The sequence below is a fragment of the Copadichromis virginalis genome, linkage group LG15 (assembly GCF_057382275.1).
Source record: "Copadichromis virginalis isolate Kocher_CV1m ecotype Utaka linkage group LG15, C_Virginalis_male_GT1.1, whole genome shotgun sequence".
NCBI lineage: Eukaryota > Metazoa > Chordata > Actinopteri > Cichliformes > Cichlidae > Copadichromis > Copadichromis virginalis.
In genome coordinates this window covers 5,574,522-5,581,062 of record NC_140632.1, presented here as the reverse complement: position 1 = coordinate 5,581,062, position 6,541 = coordinate 5,574,522, and the positions used below count along the sequence as shown (strand labels likewise).

The window sequence follows — 6,541 nt, the reverse complement described above, 5'->3', positions numbered from 1 at the left end:
ACAAGAGTGTGACTGCAGGCAAAAACAATGAACCCATGTGACCTCATCTGAGATGAGGGAGAGAGAGATACACAGAGCCTTTTAGCCACCCACAAAACCCACTGATGTATTTTGATTTTCAATGACGCACGCAGCCCTGAGGAATATTTCCTTAGATAATTGGAGGACAACGTGTTGACAATGAGCCCAACTGGGATTTTTTTCTAGTTTTTGTTTTTTCATCCTCATTAGGGCAAGCTTTTAGGAACAAGGGTTATTATGCCCATTCAGAGTAAATATAGAAATCTGTGAATAATAAGTTTGCTGACTGCAACAAGGGCGCAAGATCAAACGCCAACAAAGCGAGAAATAAATAAATTAAATAATTGACACACTTTCCCTTCTGCTTTCATGCCAGCAGCCCAACAGTTGTGTGTTTTTGGAGCGAAAAATATGCAAGTCTATTTGTTTTCCAAATCCCAGCTGGTTCATTTGCACTCAAAAAACAGATTCAGGTCCTCCTTTCAAAGAACACATGCAAATTATGTTAGTTGTTCACAAATGCAATTAAAAAATACCAAATTAATTTGATTTTCTTTGTGTAAACCTAAAATTATTCAAAACCAGCAGAGGCTGATTCTGAACACAAAATGAATGAGTTTGTTGGGGCACTGGGGGTAGGAGGAGTACATTTTTGCACTTAAGTATTTGTAAACTCAAAGAAATCAATTCAAGCCCCTCTTTAAGCTTAAACATTATTTTTAATCTCATTCAACGCAAATGTAGCACTCCAGCGTTACTGCAATTATTATTCGTTTGGTGAACCTAAATTATTTTCTCTCAAAGCAGTCTTTGTCACAAGAACACAAAGTTACTGAGTTACACAACGGTCCGCCTTCTTTGAAAATTTTGCGCTCTTTCAGGATCACCTAAATGAATCCAGCTGCTCTTGGCCTCTCTGTACTTTTTGGATAAAACTACACCTTCAGGTAAGGTAACATATTATTTTTCCATATATCCAATTGTGTATTTCTTTATCAGCTAAATCTATAATGCTATTTATCATAGAAGCTTGTAACAGTTGTTTTTTGAACTTTTGGTGGTGCTACCATTCTCTTCTCTGCTTGAATACTATTTTTTTTTTGACAATATAGCCAGGTCTTTTCAAAAGTGCCTTGTTTTAGAGGAGAAATTGTGTAGCTGCCAACTTTTAAGTCGGAGCGTGTGCTAGCTTATTAGCAGCTAGCCATTGTGCTCAATGAAAGATGATGTCCTATAGCTAACTTCTTTCTTACTGTTTTCTTTTTATAATCTAAAAATATGGTATTCTGTGTTTATTATTATATGCCATTTTCTAGTAGAAAGTATCGTTTTGAGGTGTCTTTAAAAGCACTACATAGTTTACTGAGGGTGCTACCAAAAGCGAACCATGTGGCCGGAAGAGTAACTGCAGGCAGCACAATGCGCACTCCCATGACGTTCAAACCTATTTATTATTATAAAAGATTTCGGCTACGTCCACACTTACACAGGTATTTTTGAAAACGGAGATTTTCCGTTTTCGTTTTAAAAAATAATCCCGTCCACAGGTAAACGCAAAAATGAAGGAAAACGCTGCTAGGAACATGCCAAAGCAACAGGTGGCGATATATTCCTAAACTCAGCTAAAAACAGTTTAGGTCTTGACAAACTTCACTGATGGTTCAAATGTTTAGCAACTTTCAGTGTGTTGATTCAGCAGTCTGTATTTAAACTTCTAGTTTATTATATTTGTGTATGTTTTATTTCCAGGTGAATGCAGAGTTCCTGCAGATCACTACAAAACCCCTGCAGGCGAAGTTCTTGGCTCAGCTGGACAATTTAACAGACAAGCTGATGCAAAATTTTCAGGGGAGCAAAGGAGCAAAGGGCCAAAAGATCAAGGATATCATGGCGATCAGTAGTTTGGTCGGTACTAATGATAAACCCATCAATTAAATGCAATCAATCAATTCCATTTTTTTCACCATTTTTTTTCCACCCTTGCATTAGTATGATGACATCGACATAAAGAGGGAGCATACTCTTAAAAGCCTGGTGATCTACTTTAATGAAGATCCAGACCTACTGTTCAAGGAGTATCTGGTACGCTTATCACACCTTCTTTTCTAGATTCAATTTGAGTTAGGTTCATCGCACACAAAATCCTCATATATTCAAAAGAGACAATATAATTGTGAAATAGTATTATTCTTAATAGTCATTGTTGAAACTTGCACTGGAGAGCACTTTTTAAGGGGACAGTTTCAGCAAAAATTCAATTGTTCATTCTTTTGGTGCTGCCATGTAGGTATCTACTGCCTCTATAAACACAGTAAATGTGGACAAAACATTCATCCATTTTCTGTCAGTGTTTCAATTCAGTTTATTTATATAGCGGTATATCACAACAACAGTCATCTCAAGGCACTTCAGAAAGTAAACACTCCAGTGGAGTTCAGTTTATTATGCCAATTAGTAAAAAGTCTTCATTATAAGGAACACAGCAGATTGCATCAAGACACTAACTAGTGTCACTGCCATTACAGCAATCTCCTGGTTTCAGGAATAATGTGCATAAAACAAGCTGTTTCAAAAGGTTCCCAATTGTGATGAAATAAGGGAAATTGACCCAGCCCACACACACACACACACTGATAGACACTGGAGGAGCTGCTGCTCTATATCAAGCCCCTCCCAAAGGGAGGTACATAATACCTGAACCCAAACTATTGATAGGAAACAGATTGACGGGTTTTATTTATGTTTGGAGTGTTTATAGAGGCGGTAGAGACCTATGTTTCAGCACAAAAGGATACAAAAGCTGAGTTTTGCATAATATGTCCCCTTCCAAGTGACAGAGCCCTTAAACCTGAAACAACCTGTTTTTCAGACCTCCTCCACTGAGGATGAACGGTTGAGGTCCACTGCAGCAACTGTCACTGTATTTACACCATCAGAAGAGAAGGGATTCAGGAGCCAGAGGATGTTGGAGTTGTCATTGAAGGTACTACAGTTATGAACAACCTCGGTAGTGTCATCATGGCATTCATCGTCCTCTTTGGACTGATTTATGCACTTGATCTGAGCTATCCAAATGACCACAAGTACACTTTTGAGTTCTGTCAGAAGATTTTGATGAATCTGGATGGACAAAGGCTCAGTACAAAGATGCAGCAAATGAAAATGAAGATGTTTGCTTAGGCAAACAAGACCCAGCACAAAAGTTGATTTTGGCCTTTTTATATCTTTTGTTCAAACTGTGACCTTTTTTTCTTTCTTTTTTTTGGCCAAATGGAAGTTGTGTATTTTTGTCTGCTGTTATGTTGTGAGTGATGTGACCTTTAATCTGTACTACTATAGATGGATGAAAAGACTGGGGATTTAGCTCAGAAAAAGTTTCATGGTTGTAACCACCATTTTCTTTTTGATTGCTTTTGGGATTTGCAAAGGTAATAGAAAAATGTTGACAAGTTTTGTGTCTTCCAGTGTTTTAAAGTTGGTCTTCCTGTTCTTATAAGCTTGTAAATGTTTACATGTAATTGGTTTTGGAGAAGTAAAGTTGAAAGTTTTTTTTTTATTAAAATACCTCCCCCTTGGTAACAGAAAAATGTTCGTCATGAAAACACACACACACACACACACACACACACATATATATATATATATATATATATATATATATATATATGTGTGTGTGTGTGTGTGTGTATTTATGTATATGTGTGTGTATTTATGTATTGTTGGGTTGTTTCAAATCTTCAGTGACTGCCATACTATGGTGTGAATTGCAATGTTTAGTAGGTTATCATTGTGAATTTGCAAGTGTCACTATAAATATATACAATGATTCTGAAGTGAAATCTGATTTTACAGATTCCAGTTTGTTTTCAGTATTGCCTAGTAGTACAGAGGTGTGTGCTATTCAGATTTGACATTCATTACAAATGTACGTCAGCACTTTTTTGTGAGCACTTTGATTTTTGTTAAGGTTGATTTGACCATGTGACATGTATGTTTATTTACAAAATATTCTGTTTCTGCTTTTAATTCAAGTGAATAAACCTGAGTTGTAAAAACAAATTCATTTTGTCATTATTTTAATAATTAAATTAGTTTTCTGGTAATGAAAATTATGATTTAGTTGAACTCAAAATAATGATTTCAATGCAATGAAAATCTAGCTCAAGTGAATGACATTGTATTGAGTTGGACCAACCAAAACCTTTCACATCATTTTAATGTACTTTTTTTCATTTTAGCAGTATTTACGAAATTGTGTTCTACTGACTCAATTTAATTGAATTGTCATGATGTATGTAGATTAGGTTGGACCAAAATAGATGTATTACGTGGAAAACCTGCCATCAGTCCAATTGAGTTCATCCAATGACTTATTTTTTTGAGTGTGGGTTCAGCAGATGAATCCCAGCAGGGGTGCTAGACACAAGAGGGTGGGTGCCAAACCTCACTGTTGTCTTCAAATGAATAGAGATTGGAAATGTGACGTCATTCAGGGGCAAAACCGCAAAGGATTCTGGGAACGAGTGGCAAGCGGTACTAGCGCACGCAGGCTTTCACAAGAAAACAGTCACATAGCGATAAAAAGAAACAAAAAAATGGCAAGAAGCTGTTGTATTATTAACTGCAATAGCCGGTCGCATGACAGCCACGGGAAGCCGACGGGTAAAGATCGGTTGTTATCGGATTACGTCGTCGAAGAGAAATTGTTTAAGCCACGTTTCCGAAGTAACAAAGAGCCAACGGATGGCCTGGATTGCAGCCATTCGAAGACCAAATATGACGTTTCAGAACACTGCAGCTCACATGTTAGTCTGCTCCAAGCATTTCCACAAAGGCAAGTCTTCTGTTGCAGTTATTACGTAATTTATCGTAACATAATTGTTGACGTAGGTTACAAATAAGTCTATATTGATTTGAATTTAATTTGTTGTGCTATGCTGCTTTGTTCACTGTGGCTTTGCGGGCCAATGTTTGCCAATTTTTTGATGTGTTTTATAGAAAAAAACAGCCTACAAAATGCTGGAATGTGATCCAGACTGGGGCCCCTCTATCAACCTGGGTCAGACCGAGTTTAAAGCTGCTACCACAGCGAGATTTGATCGGTTGAAAGAGAGCGAGATCAAAACAGCCACGAAAGGTCTGCATATATGTGTCCAAGTGTTGTATTGAAGGAATCAAGTGATGAATAACTGTTTTCCAGTATGTTGTTGTTTTTTTTCATTGTTGATTTGTTTTTCACCGAAGCAGCTAATAAAGCGTGATGGAATACAATTTGCCTCTTTCGTGTAAGATTCTATAATAGAATGAAACAATAATGCCAGTTATAAATAAAGAAAAACTGAATTAATTACAAAACACTCTTTTTTTTCTATTAGATCTGAAAATGTTGTGTAATACTACAACCTGAAATAACAAATAGATTGCGTTGGCCTGTACAGGAGATAAAGAACAAAAATGTAACAACAGCGGTGAAATGACCAAAGTAAACTAGACCTGGGCTTGTTGCAGGGATCTGAAGTTACTAAACATTTTGTGAGTGTTGCACTCACACTTCACTCAGGATCATATAATAATAAATATGTGCGTGATGAAAGTTGGGCAGCACGCTAACGTCTTTAGTCCACTCTGTATGCTCGTATGGGTCTCACCCTTTCACTCCTTTGATTTTTTTTTTCCTCGTACTTTTTTTTGGCTTTTCGTTAAGTCTGTCTTTGTACGGACCTGCTGTGTTCTCCGTCGTTTTTTACATAACTGTTTTTGGGGCAAATAAAATGAAAGTAGGGATTAAAACTGCAGAATTGATGATTACTGGTGCTGGAAATGCTAGTGTTTGATGCAGTGTCTTGATGTTGTTGCCACGTGTACCCACAATGCAATGCGCGAAAGTCACGTGGTCTGTCAATCTCATAGGTGAAACTTGAGTGACCTCAGACAAGCCAATTTAGAGAGCGTTCGGGCAATTGTGAATGGCCGATGGAAGCACCTAGCAACACTCGAAGACAAGAGGAGAAAAAGAAAGCAGTGTCCTTCAGATGATACCCGAATGAATATCACTGCTTCTGATCTGAAAAGAGGATATGATCACATTTTAGGCTGGAACTGGTTGGTAAAAGTACCATAAAAAAAGGATGAAAACAGTCAAACATTCAGAAAATGCAACATAGATTACTCTTATTGTAATCCAGCGTAAAATTATGAAACCTAACTGACTGGATTATATACTTTTTCAGAATGATAAATAATTAACGGGAACGACAACAACAAATGAGATTCTATTTTGAAAATGAGCTTTTAATGTTAAAAATAAAGGGCTGAAAACATCAAAGGTGGCATGCTGATGTGCATTTCATTAGTGTAATACTTTGCGCACCCCTCTTATTTCTTATTTCTGAAATGCCAAATCATCTTTTAATTTGGAGGTAGAAAAAGTCTGCAGAGATGCATGAAGTCTGCATCTTAAAAGTGTGAGAAATGAGTGCAGTGAAAGCAAGTGAAGCACCACATCAATTCACGATTAAGC

General features: G+C 37.1%; 1 long non-coding RNA gene across 2 annotated transcripts; it reads left to right on the top strand.

The window, feature by feature from the left end:
• Positions 1-522: 522 nt before the first annotated feature.
• LOC146691611 (uncharacterized) lies at positions 523-3,618 on the top strand. 2 transcript variants are annotated; one of them, XR_014915079.1, is made up of 4 exons: positions 523-968; positions 1,771-1,926; positions 2,011-2,103; positions 2,891-3,618. It is a non-coding gene; the product is annotated as an uncharacterized LOC146691611 (long non-coding RNA). The 2 variants fall into 2 exon arrangements; XR_014915078.1 differs by having other exon boundaries at positions 523-1,926.
• The last annotated feature ends 2,923 nt before the right edge of the window (positions 3,619-6,541 follow it).